This window comes from Vipera ursinii, assembly GCF_947247035.1.
Source record: "Vipera ursinii genome assembly, chromosome: 11".
Lineage (NCBI taxonomy): Eukaryota > Metazoa > Chordata > Lepidosauria > Squamata > Viperidae > Vipera > Vipera ursinii.
In genome coordinates this window covers 11,284,194-11,304,185 of record NC_139524.1, presented here as the reverse complement: position 1 = coordinate 11,304,185, position 19,992 = coordinate 11,284,194, and the positions used below count along the sequence as shown (strand labels likewise).

Sequence of the window (19,992 nt, the reverse complement as noted above, 5' to 3'; positions counted from 1 at the left end):
TTGTTCTGGGTCATGGAAGGAAAAGTACATCAGTTGCCTCAATTATTTGGGGGATGTCCTTCCTTACTGATCTGTCAGCTAAGGCCCAGAATGAAGCATTGCCTTGAAAAGTGCCACCAGTCTGGCTAGAGTTCACTCAGTAAATTAACTTGCAGCTTGGGGAAGCCAACTTTTTTCTTACATTCCGTTTCTTAAAGGGAGATATGCAAAAGAGAGACATTTTACAAATAAACTAAGCACTGAGGGGTTTTTTTTTCCTAGCTGTGAATCTGTTGCTTTCGCATTTGAATTGTGTTAACTGCGCATTCTTAAGCCATTTGCAAATGTTCATTAGACCTTCTTTTTTAAAAAAAATAATTAAATCACCCTCGCTTCCAGTGAGATCTTCATTCATTTTGTTCCGTTTTATTTCAGCTTCTATGGTTACTACCAAAGCAGTCTAGGAACATGATTACGAGCAAAACAACCATGTCAAAAGCAATAGTAATATAAAAACAGCAGCAACCAGTCATTATGGAAAGCAAACAATAAAAACACAGCTGCGCCAGTCAATGTGAATATCATTTCAGCACAATATCACCAATCTTTCCATAACTAACACTGAATGAGTGCATTCTTATTCAAACACAACACTAATAACGAAGAGTTCAAGGCAATGTAAATTTAATTATTAATTAGTTGAAGCATGACATCCTTTCCCTGCTACAAAGGAACTAATCATAAATCACTGAGGTCTGTAATTCTGATATTTAAATTATTACTTACAATATCACTAACCTTTCCATAACTAACACTGAATAAGTACACTCTTACAAACACAAAAATTCCAAACTAACTACCCTGAGCTCTAAGCTTCTGATATTTGAAACTGTTACTTGGCTAATTTATTATCTAGACTGCAGTCTAGATCTGGATCTATTGCCTTGAACTAGGCTGAAACATTTTCTCCTGAATAGCTTTTCTCAACTAGGACACCTCTGAATGTGTAGAGTTTGTGGAGAATTTAATTCCAGAATGTTTAACGCTGCCCCCAAAGGGCTGAGAATTATGGGAGATGAAATTTATCTATCTGGGAGTCTCCAGGATGGAGAAGAGCACCATGGACAGCTTCACCCTTTCCAAAAACAAGATGGCCGTTGTTATGTCAAATGACTCATAGAGATGCTTAGAAGAACCATTTTGTACAACACTGAAAGTGGATGGAACAACCTTCTCATTACAGAGTTTTTGTTTTTTTTAAGAATAAATTATTTTCCAGTGGGCAGACTTCTGGATAAAAAGTGGAATGAGTCACAACTGCATTTAAACCACAGATGAACGAAATGGCTGGAGATGGCCACGCCTAGAATTAAAACCCAACTTGACTTTTTCGTGGCTTAACAGGGAGACAGACACGAAGGTTTTCTGCTTCATAAAGAAGCTTCTGTCTGCTTGCCCAGTGCAGGCTGTGGTTTGGGTGGATCCCAAAGCGCCCTGCCCTGGGTACTCTTTCTAAAGACCCCTTTGTCGTAGAAATTTCACACCTCTCTGCATTTCTCATCTTGCAGATACTTGTCTCACTCCTTGTGTTTTACGACAACTTTAGCTCTTCCCTGTGCCTTGAAAGGCATCACATTTATCAAATTTTAGATAAAGTCACACCCTTTCCTGGCCACCCTTCCCACGCATCTTAAACCAAAGAGTAACAATTTGTACAAATTGTCCAGCGAGTACATAATTTATACATATTTGGTATCACTAGAAATATTTTCTCTGGCCATTTCGTGCTTCCAGATGTTGTGGGTATTCCAACACTGGAGGTTTTTAAGAAGAGATTGGACAACCATTTGTCTGAAATAGGGTTTCCTGCCTGAGCAGGGGGTTGGACTAGAAGACCTCTGAGGTCCCTTCCTTGGTGGAGCAGTGGGCTAATGCCTCCTTAAGTAAGACCAGCTGCCTGCAATTAATGCAGGTTCGAGTCCCAACAGGCTCAAGGTTGACTCAACCTTCCATCCTTCCGAGGTAGGTAAAATGAGGACCCAGATTGTTGGGGGCAATAAGCTGACTTTGTAATAATGCCGCTTGGGGCCCCCCAAAAGCCCTAATAAGCAGGCATATACATAGAATGAAGGCTATTGCTAAGCACATTGATTTGTGCTTCTTAGATTGTAAGCCGCCCTGAGTCTTCGGAGAAGGGCGGGATATAAATGGGATTTTTTTAAAAAAAATTCTGTTATCTTCTGTGAAAATGTTTTTAGATGCTTTTCCATGGAAGTATATACAAGTAGAAAGTGGACTTCTGTGATGTTCTGGCATCAGACTACTAGAGCCAATAGGATTTCAGTTGTAATATCGTATTTCTCTAAACGTCATTCCTAAAATTTGCCAAAAGATAACACTTGCTTTGAAATGTCTGTTCTCCTGGAATTTCACTCCTTAGCTCAGCTGCTCTTCTTCCTTTCATTTTACTGGTGTGTGTGTGTGTGTGTGTGTGTGTGTTTGTGTGTGTGTGTTTGTGTGTGTGTTTCTTTCCAGCTCTCCAGAGTCTGGAGGTAATCACTTTTCTGTTACTAGAGGAAATATAGTTTTTCCAGTGCCCTAACAGCCATCAAGGCCACTCAGAAAATTATCTTTTCCAATGCTTCTGATGCCAATCATTGGGTCAAGGAGGAAAATGTCCTGTTGCACCTATAGTAAGTGAAGAGAGATAAATAAGCTCACAATTAGCTGAATACTCAATTAGAAGGCAGACCTAGGTCAGAGATAAACTCCAAACAACAGGATAGATACTCGAAGTAAATCAGAGCCTAAGATTGAGTCCAGCGTCAGGAAACTGAAATAAAAACTAGACTAGCAAACATTATAAGGGACGCGGTGGCTCAGTGGGTTAGGACGCTGAGCATGTCGATCAGAAGGTCAGCAGTTTGGCGGGTCGAATCCTGAGTGCCGCGTAGCAGAGTGAGCGCCTGTTACTCGTCCCAGCTTCTTCCAACCTAGCAGTTCAAAAGCACATAAAAATGCAAGTAGAAAAATAGGGACCACTACAATGGGAAGGTAACAGCGTTCGATGCGCCTTTGGCGGCTAGTCATGCCGGCCACCTGACCACAGAGACGTCCTCGGACAAGCGCTGGCTCTTCGGCTTTGAAACAGAGATGAGCACCGGCCCCTAGAGTTGGAAACGACTAGCACGCATGTGTGGGGGAACCTTTACCTTTATCTTTTTAGCAAACATTATGTTTACCTATTTCACCCATAAAGCTAAGACCATAGAACATAGAATAACAGAGTTGGAAGGGACCTTGGAGGTCTTCTGGTCCAACTCCCTGCTCAAGCAGGAGACTAAATACCAGAGGTCTTCAAACTTGGCCCTTTTATGACTTGTGGACTTCCACTTCCAGAATTCCTCAGCCGGGCACGCTAGCTGAGGAATTCTGGGAGTTGAAGTCCACAAGTCGTAAAAGGGCCAAGTTTGAAGACCACTGCTCTATACCATTCCAGAGCAATGGCTTCCAATTCTTCTTGACAATTTCTAGTGAGGGAGCATCCACAATTTCAGACGCAAGCCATTCCACTGATTAATTGTTCTCACTCTCAGGAAACTTCTCTTTGGTTCCAAGTTGGACCTCTGTTTCATGATCTTCCACCTATTCCTTCTTAGACCATGGCAAGGATCTCACAGTGTACTGAACCCCAAGCAACCCAGTCCCATTGGAACACAACCTGGTGTTCCATGTGAAGATAGCTGGCCTATGGCAAGCACAGGAACCACCTCTTGAATTTCTTTAATGTATAACAGCACGCAATCTAAAGAAGACACAATTCACCCATTTGTACAGAACAGGAGGGAATTTCCATGAGACACAGTCTCAAACACAGAAGTTTGTGTGTGCATGCGCAGCCGCTATGAACAGGTTTTTTTTTGTAAAAAAAAAGCTGGATGATCCCTATTATGGAGTTTAAAAAAGGCCCCATGTATTCCATGGCTCAACAAAAAAGCTTCTATATGTCTGCACTGTAAGTCTATTGAGGGAAGATGGGCAGAAACAGCTGCTCACACCCGTTCCCTTTGCACACACAGATGGATGGAGGCCGGAGTAGTTCTCGTTATGCACACATAGGGTGAACTGTTCTTCTCCCTTCCAAGGTGAACAGGGAGTTATTTCAAAAGCAAATGCTACGATTTCCACGCTGTTGCATCTTGCTTGGGTTAATTTCATATGGAAGGACTCGCTCACTCCACTTCAACACCGTCCCAGCCAGCCTGCCACCCTTCTCTCTTGCCCTCTTCAGAAAGAGAGTGAAACTTTTTAAAAAGAACTTTTAAAGGGTCTCTGCTTCTCCACAGCAGCCAAAAGCTGGCAGTGTGTTTATTTTTTATTTATTTATTTATTTAATTAATTAGTTTTATATACCGCCCTATTCCCAAAGGACTCAGGGCGGTTTACAGGGCAAAATTTAAAAGACAAAATAAAAGTTAAAATAGAAATAAAATTAAAATGAATTAAATTAATTAATAGCCCAACCAATTAAGGCAAAGTTTAAAACTTAAAACCCCTCAGACCAGATAGATCAAAGAACCAGGTTTTCAGGTCCCGGCGAAACGAATGAAGGCAGCTGATTCCATAGGGCAGGTGTGCCCACAGAGAACGCTCTCCCTCTGGGGATCACCCGCCGGCACTCCCTGACCGGCGGCACCCTAAGGAGGCCCTCCCTGTGGCAGCGCACAGGACGATGGGAAGTTGATGCTGGCAGCAGGTGCTCCCTAAGATAATCCAGGCCCATGCCATTTAGGGCTTTATAGGTCATCACCAGCATGAGACGAACACAACATTTGTTGCTGTTGCAGAGACGTTGGCTGTGGAAAGTGCAACATGAGGGGTCCTTGCTGTTTTCTGAACTTGCTTGTTTCCTTGCAGATCTTTCCTTACCCAAACTAGGCAACACCATCAGTGCTAGTAAGGAGTGGGGTTCGCCCTCTCTTTATATTCTCGTGCAGAGGTCCCCAACCTTTTGGGCACCAGGGACCAGTTCCGTGGAGAGAGGTTTTTCCATGGACCGGAGGGGATGTGGTTTTGTGTGCTGACTGCATCCCACGGATGGGGTTTTGCTTGTTTGTGTGGCCTGGTTGCTGGCATGCTGTGGCCCGGTACTGGTCCACAGACCGGGGGTTGGGGACCCCTGTTCTAGTGGCTTGCCCTGTCAGCGTTGGTGGGGGTGGTCTTAGAGGTTCTCTTTACTGCTGGCTTGTTTGGCAATTCCTTGATTGGGGTTTTGTTTACTTGATGGTTGGTCTGATATTGTTAAATAAATAAATAAATATTGTTCTTGGAGTAAATCTAAGCTGATTGCTGGTGGAGAAGTGCTTGGGTCTTTTGTTCCCTTTTGGGCTGGTTGATTGTCTCTTTTGCATAGTCTATAGAGGTTGTTAATGTCTACATGTATCATCATCATCGCCATCATCATCATCATCATCATCGCCATCATCATCATCATCATCATCATCATCATCATCATCATCTTAGCCATTCTCTATCCACTGCAGGATGAAGGCCTCTTCCACATGTTTCCAACCCTTACAGTTTATTTATTTATTTATTTATTTATTTTAATTCCATTTATATCCCACCCTTCTCCGAAGACTCAGGGCGGCTTACAAACTTAGCAGTAGCCTTCATTCTATGTATATGCCTGCTTATTAGGGCTTTTTCACACACACCCCAAGCGGCATTATAAGTTCTGAGCTTTCTTTTGCCAATTGGGCCTGCAATACTTGCTGATGTCATCAGTCCATCTTGTTTTAGATCACTTTCACAGATGCTTTTGATCAAGTGGGATCCATTCTACGTATGACTGCCTTGGTCCACCTGCCCTCAGTTCTTCTTGCTATGTGACCAGGCCATTTCCAATGCAATTCTTTTACTCTCTTGGTGATATTGTATACTTTCGTTTGTTCTCTAATCCATGTGCGAGTCTTTCTATCTTATTTTGCAATGCCAAACATGTAGCGTTCCATGGTTCTTTGCGCCATTCCTAGCTTTTGTATCAATTGTGAGGTTAGTGTCCATGTTTCACCAGCATATGTTAGATCGAAAATCTTTCTCTTTGGGCATCAGGGGAGGTTTTTCTTGAAAATTATGCTTAGCTTGTCAAATGCCTCCCAACCACATTTAATATGCCATTGAGATCCGTTAGCCATATATATATATACATATATTCTTTATTTAGTAAATTTATTATTAGGGCTCTTTTTCACGTTTATATTTAAGCCAAACGGTTCTCCTGTTTCGTGGAGCCCTTGTATGTGTCTTTGTAGCTCTTCTGGGTCTTGTGAGAAGAGAACAGCATCATCTGCAAATCTGAAGTGATTTAAATAGGCGCCATTGATTTTTAGTCCATCTTTTGCCCAGTCTAGTTTGTGAAATATGTCTTCAAGACAGGCTGAGAAAAAGGGATACGTGATATTGTATCGTCTTGCCATACACCTCATTCTGTGATAGTTTCCACTTTAAGATCATTAAGGAAAGTTGTCATCATTGTTTTTATGTGTCTGTTGATGGCTAATTTGTCAAGAGTGCAAGGTTTCTAGATATTCCCTGAGGTTTTTGGATTTGACTTGATCTAGGATGGTCACAATTAGAGCTATGGTTAAGTCTGTCCATATGTTGTGAAATTAAAGAGTTTTCATCATGTCTTCTGGCATGATGGGCAACACGGCTGTTGTGGTGGAGGCCTTTGAGGAGACGACCAAATTGTGAGAAGGGGAAACTTTGTAACAGCCAAACACTCACCCCCAATGCAACTTTGGGAAAGAAAAAGAAGCAGCAGCAACAGACAGATTTGGAGAATCAAGAAATGTCTTATTTAAAGCCAATGAACCTGCCCGTTGACCTCTAAAATGAGATGAAGGCGCTGAAGATGCTTGGAGGGTGAATTCTAGCTGCATACCAATGTGCCACCTTGTAAAAAAAAGGCTAGGCTGTGCCAATATTATTATTATTATTATTTTTAAGCCAAGCACCAAGGAAACTTATGCAGTGCTTCCCACATAAAGTGAGCAAATAATGGAGGCTGGGATAGATGCAAATCACCTTGTTCCATTTGTCTGGCTGTATTTGAATTTCTCCTGGATTGGGACAAAACGAGCATGGGAATAGGAGGCTGGATTAATAGTAACCCCAATTTTAAAACACAGCCTATAAATTCGGCAGGAGGAACCCTGAATTGAATGATGTTTCTATAAAAGATCGGAAACGGGGCCTAGAGAGCTGTTGGAGGTCGAGCCGATCCGAACCCGACCGGTTGCGGTTAAGAACCTATATTAGGTCTTATCTCGCAGCGATGAGGGTGGCGAGGTGTAATTACTTCTCTACCCTCATTGCGTCCGCAGATAATCGCCCGGCCGCCCTGTTTAGGGTGACTCGCTCGCTCCTTAATCAGGAGGTGAGGGAGGATCCCTTGCAGGGTCGTGCTGAGGAATTTAGTCAACATCTGTCGGATAAAATCGCTCGGATTCGGACCGGTTTGGACTCCAGCTGGGCAGAGTCAGGCGATCAGGACACGGACGGTCTTGTCAATGTTATCTGGGAAGAGTTTGATTCTGTGACCCCTGATGAAGTGGACAGGATTATGGGGAGGCTGAGCTCCTCCACATGTTTGTTGGATCCGTGCCCTTCCTGGCTGGTTTATGCAGCTAGGGAGAGGACACGAGGCTGGCTCCAGGCGGTTATATCTGCTTCTTTGAGTGAGGGTTATTTCCCCACCGTCTTGAAGGAGGCGGTGGTGAGACCTCTCCTCAAGAAGCCTGCCTTGGACCCAGCTGTATTGAACAACTTTCGTCCAGTCTCCAACCTTCGCTTTCTTGCGAAGGTTGTTGAGAGTGTGGTGGCGCATCAGCTCCCTCTGGTCCTGGATGAAGCGGATTATCTGGACCCCTACCAATCGGGTTTCAGGCCCGGGTACAGCACGGAGACGGCATTGGTCGCTCTGGTGAATGATCTCTGGAGGGCTCGGGACAGGGGATATTCCTCTGTCCTAGTCCTATTAGACCTCTCGGCGGCTTTCGATACCATCGACCATGGTATCTTGCTGCGGCGTCTCAGGGGATTGGGAGTGGGAGGCACGGTTCTTCGGTGGTTCTCCTCCTATCTCCTGGGACGTTCGCAGTCGGTGTTGGCAGGGGGGCAGAGATCGGCCCCTAGGTCTCTCGTTTGTGGAGTTCCTCAGGGGTCGGTTCTCTCGCCTCTCCTGTTCAACATCTACATGAAACCGCTGGGTGAGATCATTCGTGGTTTTGGAGTTGGGTATCATCAATATGCCGATGATACCCAACTTTTCTTTTCGACCCCAAACCACCCCAGTGATGCCCTCGCTGTGATGTCCCGTTGCCTGGAGGCGGTTCGGGTCTGGATGGGGAGGAACAGACTTCAGCTCAACCCTGACAAGACTGAGTGGCTGTGCATTCCGGCATCCCGGGACATTCAAAATGTTCCATCTCTTTCTATGGGGGGTGAGCTCTTACCCCCCGTGGATAGGGCTCGCAACTTGGGAGTCCTCCTAGATTCACGGCTTACCCTAGAAGATCATGTAGTGGCCGTGACTAGGGGGGCTTTTGCCCAGGTTCGCCTGGTGCGCCAGTTGCGGCCCTATCTGGACCGGGATGCCCTGTGCACGGTCACTCATGCGCTCGTGACCTCTCGCCTTGACTACTGTAATGCTCTCTACATGGGGCTTCCCTTGAAGACCACTCGGAGGCTCCAACTGGTACAGAATGCGGCCGCGAGAGTTGTCTTGGGAGTTTCCCGGTACTCCCATGTTACACCTTTGCTCCGCGAGCTGCATTGGTTGCCAGTTGTCTTCCGGGTGAGGTTCAAGGTCTTGGTTATGATCTTTAAGTCCCTACATGGCATGGGTCCGGGGTACCTCGGGGACCACCTGCTGCCGGCTTCAACTCCCCTCCGCCCTGTGCGTTCCCACAGAGAGGGCCTCCTCAGGGTGCCTCCGGTCAGGGAATGCCGACTGGCGGCCCCCAGGGGGAGAGCCTTCTCTGTGGGTGCCCCGGCTTTGTGGAACCAACTGCCGGTGGAGCTCCGGACGGCATCGGACCTCCGAACTTTCCGTCGTGGTCTGAAGACCCATTTGTTTGAATTGGCCGGTCTGGCCTGATGGGGGAGCTGGGTTTTAAATTGTTATTTTAGATTGTATTATTGTTTTTTAATTGGGCATTGATTTAATCTCTGTTTTAACTTTTGTATAGTATTGTATTTTTATTTATACGCCCTGTGAACCGCCCTGAGTCCCTAGGGAGAAGGGCGGTATATAAATTAAATAAAACGTAAACGTAAACGTAAACGTAAAAGTCCATGGGTGGTGTTACATAAATTAGAGCATAAAAGTGCATCCTGTTGTTTTGGCCCCAGTTCTTTGTCTGCTCCGTGCAGGGCATTGTCTTGGTTTGGTGTGTGAGAAACTAAGTTTGCTTATTCAAAGGTCTTGAAAAATAACCTCACCAAGCATATACCCCTATTGTGCCCATGAACATTTGCACTGTTGCAGAGACAGAATTATTGTGTCTGAAATGTGCCAGATTTTTTTTTAGGACTGGCAGTACTGGAAAGTTAGGAATCAATTAGAAAAGCTCCCAGGAGCTCAGTTGAAGCAACATGCTAAATTCTAAATCTGGATGAACAAAACAGGACGACTCCATTCACAGAAAATGGGATAGCTAAATGAAGAAAAAGGGCATGATGGCATAGAACATCCAATATGTTAAAATAATGATATAATCATCATCATCATCATCATCATCATCATCATCATCATCATCATCATCGGAAGGGACCTTGGAGGTTTCTAGTCCAAGCCTCTGCTCAGGCAGGAAGCCCTATATCATTTCAGACAAATAGCTGCCTAATCTCTTCTTAAAAACATCCAGTGTTGGAGCATTCACAGCTTCTGGAGGCAGGTTGTTCCATTGGTTAATTGTTCTAACTGTCAGGAAGTTTCTCCTTAGTTCTAGGTTGCTTCTCTCCTTGGTTAGTTTCCATGCGTTGCTTCTTGTCCTGCCCTCTGGTGCTTTGGAGAATAGCTTGACCTGCTCTTCTTTGGGGCAGCCCCTGAGATACTGGAAGACTGCTATCATGTCCCCCCTTGTCCTTCTCTTCATTAGACTAGACATCCCCAATTCCAGCAACCGTTCTTTGTATGTTTTAGCCTCCAGTCCCCTAATGCTCTTTGTTGCTTTTCTCTCCACTCTTTCTAGAGTCTCAACATCTTTTTTTACATTATGGTGACCAAAACTGGATGAACTAGGCCGTAGTGCCCATTTCAATAACACATTGATGACTCTGTCCTATTTTATGTGAAAATTCAGCCAATGTACGAGTAGGGCAGATTTTCAGATTATGGTGGTATAACATACAGTAGTTGTAAGTACCTCCTTGGGTGGTAAAGATTTATCCCTTTTGTGCCAGTCAGATTGGCATACGGTCTTCTGTTTGGGCAGGGGGTTGGACCAGAAGACCTCCAAGGTCCCTTTCAACTCTGTTATTCTATTCTCTTACTCTCATCCATTGTAAGAATAGACTAGACTAGACTAGACTAGACTAGACTAGACTAGACTAGACTAGACTAGACTAGACTAGAATAGAATAGAATAGAATAGAATAGAATAGAATAGAATAGAATAGAAGTAGAAGTAGAATAGAATACAGATGGAAGGGACCTTGAAGGTCTTCTAGTCCAGCCCCCTGCACAAGCAGGAGAAACTATACCATCTCAGACAAGTGACTATTTTTTAAAAAACTTCCAGTGATAGAACACTCATGATTTCTGGAAGCAAGCTTTTTCCACTGGTTAATTGTCTTCGCTATCAGGAAGTTTCTCCTTAATTCCAGGTTGCTTCTCTCTTTGGTCAGTTTCCAACCATTATTTCTTGTCCTGCCCTCTGGTGCTTTGGTGAATAACGTGACCCCCTCTCTTTTTTGTGGCAGCCCCTCAAATACAGGAACACTGCTATCATGTCTCCCCTATTTCCTCTTTTCTTTAGACTAGCCAAACCCAAGTCCTGCAGTCGTTCTTTGTATGTTTTAGTCTCCAGGCCTTGGATCATCTTAGTTGCTCTTCTCTGAACTTTTTTTTCCAGACTCTCAACATCTTTTTTTGTGACATGGTGACCAAAATTGGCTGCAGGTGGCTGAGATGATAGCGCTTACAGTGTCAGTATGTTGCCGCAAAAACAATCTGGGTCCTCATTTTACCGACCTCGGAAGGACGGAAGGCTGAGTGAACCCTGAGTTAGTCAGGATCAAACTCCTGGCTGTGGGCAGAGCTAGCTTGTAATACTGCATTCTCACCACTGTGCCACCAGAGCTCTCGATGGATGTTACATCCTGCAGGGTTGTGAAATTTTTAAAACATTTCTTTTTTAATCTGTCGTGGTAGGATGGAATATTTCACCTGCTATTTTACCTGTTCTCCCCCCCCCAAGAGATATAATTGAATCCTATCTTTATTTCTGTAATGTTATGTAGGACGGACCATGAGAGACAGGGCAAAATTCAAGATTCAAGGTACTAGTAATGGTATTCAAAGCCCTACATGGCAGGGGTCCGGAGTACCTTAGGGAACACCTGCTGCCGGCATCGACTTCCCTCCGCCCTGTGCGTTCCCACAGAGAGGGCCTCCTCAGGGTGCCTCCAGTCAGAGAATGTCGACTGGTGGCCCCCAGGGGGAGATCCTTCTCTGTGGGCGCTCCGGAGCTATGGAACCAGCTACCGGTTGAGCTCCGGACGGCGCCCGACCGTCGCTCCTTTCGCCGCGAGCTAAAAACATACTTTTTTGAACAAGCTGGCCTGGCCTGATGAGGGGATTGGGGGGGGGATTGGCTATTTTTATTTTACTAGGTTTTATGGATGTATTTTAGTATGTGGGCATTTATTTAATCTATTTTTAACTTTTGTAGTTTGTATTTTTATTCTTGCCCTGTTCACCGCCCTGAGTCCTTCGGGAGAAGGGCGGTATAGAAATATTATTAAATAAATAAATAAATAAATAAATAAATAAATAAATAAATAAATAAATAAATAAATAAATAAATAAATAAATAAAATGCTGCTGCCAAGGGAACGGTCAGCTAAGAGACACCGTAGCCTGCAATTGTATAGTGGGTGGGTGGAAACCTTCCTTATTTCTCAGGCTGTAAAGGAGACAGGTAGGAGGAACTTTTAAACTCGCAAGACTGAGGTTGGCCCTACCTAAGTTAAACCAGATAAGGAATCACAACCAGGTTAGCCAATTCTACAGGGCTTAATTGGAAAGCTACGTTGAAGGAAAACTGCTGATCTTTCACATCAAATGGCAGTATAAAACCAACTCCTCTACGATAAGGGAGATAAAGCTTTGTCGCTTTCCCTGCCTGATCAAGGTTAATACAGGTAGTCCTCTACTTACAACAGGTCATTTAGTGACTCTTCAAAGTTACAATGGCCACTGGGAAGAGTGATCTGTGACCATTTTTCACACTTACGACCGTTGCAGCAGCCCCATGGCCACCTGATCAAAATTGAGATGCTTGGCAACTGACTCATATTTACGGCGGTGCCCTGGGGTCATGGGATCCCCCTTTTGTGACCTTCTGATCAGCAAAGTCAAGGCGGGGAGCCCGATCCACTTCACAGCCGAGTTACTAGCTGAAGGACTGCAATGGTTCACTTAACAAACGTAGCAAGGAAAGTCATCAAATTGGGGCCAAACTCACTTAACCAATGTCTCCCTTAGCAGCAGAAATTTTGGGCTCAGTTGTGGCCATAAGTCGAGGACTACCTGTATGCAAGAGCAACATTAGGGTAGAAGAGAAATGCATGAGAGGGACACGCAGGTGAAGAAAAGGAGTTACAGGTATATGCATGTCAACACAATCCTGTGCTCACATATGATGCAACTTGCAGGGGCTTGCAGAATATAAAAACATAAAACGATGATATAGGTGAACCCCATGAGTGGATCTAGATAAAATGAATCCCCAGAAGGTCACGAATTTAGGCTTGGAACCCCCGATGAAGGTGGCGCTGGAACAAGACGGTGTTGGAACAAACAAAAATGGGAGATCCAATTGTGGGAAAGGAAGCTACTAGAGAAGCATCCGTTCATATTTCTTTTTCCAGATGTGTAGAAAGAGGAGCTTCGGCAGGTGCAATTTGTCACTTAATTTCCTAGAGACATAAAGAGCTGGAAACCTGCCCGTTTGGCTCATTCATGCTCTATTGGCACAGCCAATGCAAAGTCTCAAAGCTTTACGGTTCCTTCTTAAATCAGAGCTTTCCGTTCCCTTAAAACAGGGCTGGGCAACTCAACTGTTTCCAGCCAAGGGGTTGTACTTAGTGGAGTCGAAATGGATTTTAAACCTTGGGGGGAGGGGGGGCTCCAATTCTGCTGTCTTTTGTTTCAGGCCAGATTGAGAGTCAGCAGGCAGGCAAGCAAGCAAAGAAAAATAACTAGAAAGGGCAGGCAGTTTGGTGGGTCGAATCCCGAGTGCCGCGTAGCAGAGTGAGCGCCTGTTACTCGTCTCAGCTTCTGCCAACCTAGCAGTTCGAAAGCACGTAAAAATGCAAGTAGAAAAATAGGGACCACTACAACAAGCGCTGGCTCTTTGGCTTTGAAACAGAGATGAGCACCGGCCCCTAGAGTTGGAAACGACTAGCACGCATGTGCGGGGGAACCTTTACCTTTATATATATATATATATATATATATATATATATATATATATATATATATATATATATATATATATACACACACACAGGTACATATACATACACAAACACATAAATATATGTATATAGCACATATATGTGTGTGTTATGTATGTGTATAGGTAGATATATACTTTCTTTTAAGAGCAGGCAACAGAATTTCATTTTTAATGTGTGCCAGTGTGCTCATAGTAAAAAATGACAATGACAATATCCTATCCTATCCTATCCTATCCTATCCTATCCTATCCTATCCTATCCTATCCTATCCTATCCTATCCTATCCCTATCCTATCCTATCCTATCCTATCCCATCCTATCCTATCCCGTCTCTTCTCTTCTCTTCTCTTCTCTTCTCTTCTCTTCTCTTCTCTTCTCTTCTCTTCTCTTCTCTTCTCTTCTCTTCTCTTCTCTTGGTCATTTTGCTGCTGAGGTTTGCATGCCTGTTTAGGAGCATTTTGTGGACGATGCAAATGAGCTTGGGATCCTCACTTTAATGCAAGGGTTGCAGATTGTAGAGGAATCCAAGACCTTATGAGGCTCGCCTCAGATGACAGTGCAAAAATTTTTCCTTGAATAATTTTTGCTGTTTCGTTTTGGATGTAACAGTGGAAATAAGCCTTCTGTACTGAAAACACTGCCTGGAGTCCTGCCAGAATGAACAGGCTATCTCAGTCTCTCCCATCTCAGCGACAATGAAAAGGCAACCGCCACAAACCCTTCAGCCATTCAATGTCATTTCATCAGCAGCACTTTGTCCTTATCCACCAGCTAGACTGTGACCCTAGCTACAGCATAAAAAAAAACTTGTAAATTTGCGCAGTGTCTCGCATGTTTAGAATTGAGGGTTTAAATATCCCCCGGCTTCCAATGCTTTTCGTCAGGATTGATAAAATTACTGGTTTATCACCTATAATTCGGTCCCTACATCCCAAAGGACAAAACCCTTCCTTTCCTAATCTGTTAGGAAGTTTTACAGTTAAATGGACTAACTGTAACAGGCCTTTAGATCAAGGCAGCATGATGCAGTGTTTCAGAGGCTGGACCTGTAAAAAGAGAGATCCTGGTTCAAATCTACCCTCAGCCATCAAAGCTGAGGTTAATTTCGAATCAGTCATTTCAGCCCAGCCTGTCTCACAAGGTTACTGGTAGCGCCATATGAATGAAGAAAAGATCTAAATTCAAAACAGACCGTTTCCGCTGCTGTTTTGGGTTCAGGATACTTCAGTTTGAGGCCAGGTCATCACCTGCCATGCTGGGACAGTAAAGAATGGCGCCTTCCAATATCAGAAGTTGGAATGGGATGCAAGACATTATGATGTTAAAAGGCTTTGTAGGTTTTCAATAGGTGCAGAGAAAAAAAATGGAGGTGTGTCCCTAAAGGATATGCAGGAGATAAGTCTACAGTAACAGATGGACTTGGGAGACTTTTATTTAAAACTGAGAGGCACAATTTGCAATTGAAGGGAATACCGAGCCTTGTGTGGAATACTAATAAGAGAAGTCAAATAAGGACAAAAAAAGTCAATTCATTTAAACATCAATTCATTAAAATTGACAAAATCAGCTGACCAACTCTGGATGTGGCTGTGCTGACTTTGAGTTTGTAAGCTAAGCAGGGCTGCGCCTGGTCAGTCTTTGGATGGGAGATCACTGGAGAAATCCAGGGCTCTAGGCAGAACTGAGAAGGGCAGGGCAAACTATTTCTGTATTTTTTTGCACGAATGAATCCATGCTTGAAGTCATCAGATTCAAGAGCTTCTTTGCTTTCGTATGTGGTGTAGTGGTTACAGCACCAGGTGAGAAAGCAGGAGACTGTGAGTTCTAGTCTCACCATAGGCACAAAGCCGTCCAGGTGAGTTTGTGCCAGCCACTTTCTTTCAGCCCTGGGAGGGAAGCAATGGCAAAGCACCTCTGAAAAAGCTTGCCAAGAAAACCGCAAGGACTTGTAGAGGCAGTTACGAGGAGCCAACAGGGACAAATACACTCACACACAAAAATCTTCAACAGCAATTTGAACAATTACCTCCCCCCCCCAGCAAATTGAAAAATCCCAATACAGCAGCAACTTTTAGAAGTGTGTTAGATTATACACACCTGGATGTGGGTATTTTTCTTTGTAAAATCAGATTATAGGAAATCAGCAAACATTTTAAGCCCTTTTGTAAGAGGGTGTTTTTTTTAACAAATGAGGAAGTGTCTCTATACTTTAGTCTGAGACTTGTGTGAGAACTACTGTATGGTATTCTTTTCATGAGAAGGATACACATCTTGAATATCTACTGAACCAAAATGTGATTATGCCAGAGGTGTAAACCTTTGCTGTTGTTGTTTTATTCATATAAATGCTGATTTCTATGAAACTGTGTCCCGTGGGTGGTTTGGGCTACTTCTAAAAAGCTTTTCAAACTTTTCCTGAAACTGTGGCAGCATTTCTTATTTTTAAAACCATAAAAATATGGTCGGTGCGAACTGATTTATTTCTGAAGAAAAGTAATCTCCTTTAACTATAAATAAACGATTACACGTATCCTGGATCTTACCCATTAGCAATTTTTAAAAAGTTTAAAGAACACATAAAGAATCAGGCTAATTCAGAATAAAGGAACAAATCCATGCATGTTCACTCTTCTTTCTTTCTTTTTTAAAAAAATACGTGGTCACATTTTTCTCTTTGGGCAAAGCATAGTTCTAATTGGTTAAGGCTAAAGTTCAGGGGTTTGGCATCAGGCAGAAAATACAAGCATTCAGGATTAATGGAGGGTTTGAAAAAGCCGACTCCATGAAGAAATGACACATTCTCTTTTAAAATGAAACCACATTGACGAAAAAAAGAGTTCTGTGCATTCATTCAAAAAGAAAGTAGGTCTTTAGCCATTCTAAGCTGATCTGTTGGATTTTTTTTTTTTAAAAAAAAGCCCTAGTCACTTTTACCCTTGTAAGATTTCACTGGGGATTTAGGATCAATGTTTCACAGCCAGAAACTTTTTTTTTTTAAAAAGCAGGATCTAAGGCCAATGTTCTCCCCCAGCCCTTAATGCTTTCATTCATCATTTGTATATGTTTTTTTTTTTACATTTGCCAAATAGACCATCTTTCCAGACAGTTTACAGGCCGAAGTAAGATCAAATAACGACATTCTAAGAACAAATCTCTAAATATTACAGGGCCATAGCATAAGGGACAGTAGAACTCTTGGTTTGCAGATATAAATCTGTAATTTCACAATTTTTTTAATACCCAGCCTTAGTAACGAATAACAACCAAGCACTTTGACGCTGAATGGGAAGATTATTTAAATCCTCATTTGTTAATAGCAGCTTCCCCTAGGTCAGGGGTCGGCAACCTCGGCTCTTTTATGACTCGTGGACTTCAACTCCCAGAATTCTGGGAGTTGAAGTCCACGAGTCATAAAAGAGCCGAGGTTGCCGACCCCTGCCCTAGGTGATCAGACATTGCTGCCTATATTCACACGACTCCTTGACCCAGCTGGTGGATTAACCCATTTTTAAGGTTCTCATGATAAATGAAAAAGGTGAGGTGAACTTGCAGAACCAGGTAAACCAAAAGCACTTAGAAAAACCAAAATTAACACTGCTACATCTTAATATGATGTCCTTATTCAGCTCTGATATTTCTACTTGACCTGAATAAGCTTGTTATGCCAAGGCAGTCATTTCTTAGTCTAACATACCTCACAGGGTTGTTGTAATAAAGGAAAAGGGGGAAAATCTATTTCTGATTCTTTAAGACAGTAAAGATGAGGTAGTTGTGCAATTAATAAGCTTGGTAACGACATAAAATTAGGCCTACTTTGATTCCTTAGCTCGTGAATGGTGCAAGTGGCTATCACACTGCCAAAGCCATTTTTTTAAAAAAATGCAGGTGTGCCTGCATCAGAGTTGCATATTTGCAAACTTGTTAACTTCTTTACTCCAATAAATATTTACCTTCTCTTGAGAGATCTAATTGCAAACCATCCGTTGTAATTAGCAACATTCCTGGCTCCATCTCTGTTTCTCCACTTTACATTACGCTAAGCTATGATGTTTGATGGTCTGCGAAACCAAGATTTGTAAACTATGGTTTAATGCATTGTGTGGAACCAGTGAATACTTTATTCAGCAAACCATAGTTAAAGCAACTAGTGCTTAGTGTGGTCCTAGTCTAGATGTAGATTATTTGGGAAAGGACCCATTTGTGGTGCCTTTGTAAATCTTTGTAAGTAGATTAAAGGAGCAGGAGAAATAGCGATATAATAATGATAAGAATCTGCAATAATCAGCATAACTTCCTGGTGGATTGGTCCTAGAGCTGGACCAAATCAGTTTGCTGCTAAAGAACACCACCACCACCCCACGCATACACCCACCCGGTACTCTTTTAGCACAGTTTAATGGGACTTCTATTAGGGACGCGGTGGCTCAGTGGGTTAGGACGCTGAGCTTGTCGATCAGAAGGTCGGCAGTTTGGCGGGTCGAATCCCAAGTGCCGCGTAACAGAGTGAGCGCCTGTTACTCATCCTAGCTTCTGCCAACCTAGCAGTTCGAAAGCATGTAAAAATGCAAGTAGAAAAATAGGGACCACTACGGTGGGAAGGTAACAGCGTTCCGTGCGCCTTTGGCATCTAGTCATGCTGGCCACATGAGCACGGAGACGTCCTCGGACAAGCGCTGGCTCTTCGGCTTTGAAATGGAGATGAGCACCAGCCCCTAGAGTTGGAAACGACTAGCACGCATGTGCGGGGGAACCTTTACCTTTACCTAATGGGACTTCACTTTGCTTGTAAAGCAATATCATCCAATTATCCATTTCTTTCAGTATACAAATCCATCCCTACTACCCCCAAAACAAAATGAATGAAAGAAGTTGGATGTAAGTTTTGTTCCTTTACTTGGTTGCCTGGCAACAATCAGCATCCCTCTACCCATCCATCCATCCATCCATCCATCATGAACAAACTTTTTCTGTTGCGGCAGGCGAAGGCTCATGGATGCCGCTTAATTGGAACAGTTGGCAAAGGAAAAAAAATGCCCCCCCTTCAAGGTAGGCATTAAAAGACATTCTGCATGGTTAGATGGAGGAGGCTAAGGCGTCTTCTGTTTAGCCCAGCATCCCCTTTTCAGAGGAGCAATTACACCTGGGACGCCTCCAACACGACCTGAAGACATTCACTCCCACTGTAGGATCCCAAGGCTGTCTAGCAGGGAGAAAAGAGGCACCCAACTTCCCAGGATCATTACAGAAACACTTATCAAGCATACACCTTGACATTTAAAAGCGGGAAGAGCAGGCTGCGTCTTACCTTTCACGAATCAGTGCTTCGAGAAGTTAAGTCCCATATGCCCAACTGAACGCTAGAAGTCTTGCAGTTGTGTCTGTGGCACTTCAGGAAGACAGGATAACTTTTTGACAAGCCCTGCCAAGTCTTCTTCACAGCCTCCAGATGTCCTGCTTTTCTCTCTCTCTCTGTGTGTGTGTGTGTGTGTGTGTGTGACCTTGATCTTGATTTATCCCTCTATCCCCCCTCACACTCACCCAAAAGGAAGCTCCTGGTATTGGTGTGTCAAATTTTTCAGTCGGAAAGCAGCAAAAACAGCAGCAGGGTTAAATATTAGAAGGAAAGTTGAAATGAATGCGGAAAGGAGTGAAATAACAGTCCACGTTGAGCTGCAACTGGATGCAGAGACTCCTCCTGTCCTTCTTTAGATACCTCTAGCTATAGTTGGTGGAATCGTCCTATGAAACTTTGAGTCAGGTAGGCAAAGATCCAGGAAAAATAAAACATGGGCTGGAGTTGTGGGGCAGGGAGGGGGGGGGTTGAAGGGAAGGAGGGAGGCAGGAATAGGAGAAAAAGTAGGAGCCAGACCTCTTGGAGGAAGGAAGGAAGAAAGAGGGAAAGAAATAAAGCTCTTGGGCAAAAAATGAAGGATTTTTTTCCCAAAAACCGGGATCCTCTGGAGGGAAAACCAGCCAGATTCTACATCACAAGTGGCTGAAAAAAGAAGGTACGATCCAAGGAATAAGACTCAGAGGACCACGGGTTAATTTAAAAGAAAAAAAAGTAGCTATATCTCACCTCAATCTGTGACCAAGAAGGGATGAGTGAAAAGGAGAGCGTCTGCAATGCAGTCGATATTACTGCAAGCTGGCTATAAGCTTTTGAAATAAATATTCAGCGCATCCTACATAGGGGGTGGCTCAAATCAGGCAAGCTAATACAATCCTTGGCTCTATAAACAGAGGCACAGAATCAAAATC

General features: G+C 43.5%; 1 protein-coding gene across 1 annotated transcript in view; it reads right to left on the bottom strand.

The window, feature by feature from the left end:
* The window catches only part of ABHD2 (abhydrolase domain containing 2, acylglycerol lipase), a 203,139-nt gene extending 185,699 nt beyond the window's left edge, over positions 1-17,440 (bottom strand). The window contains exon 1 of the mRNA XM_083371367.1: positions 17,426-17,440. The gene's annotated coding sequence lies outside the window, so the exon portion shown is untranslated. The remainder of the gene's footprint in view (positions 1-17,425) is intronic.
* Between the last annotated feature and the right edge of the window lie 2,552 nt (positions 17,441-19,992).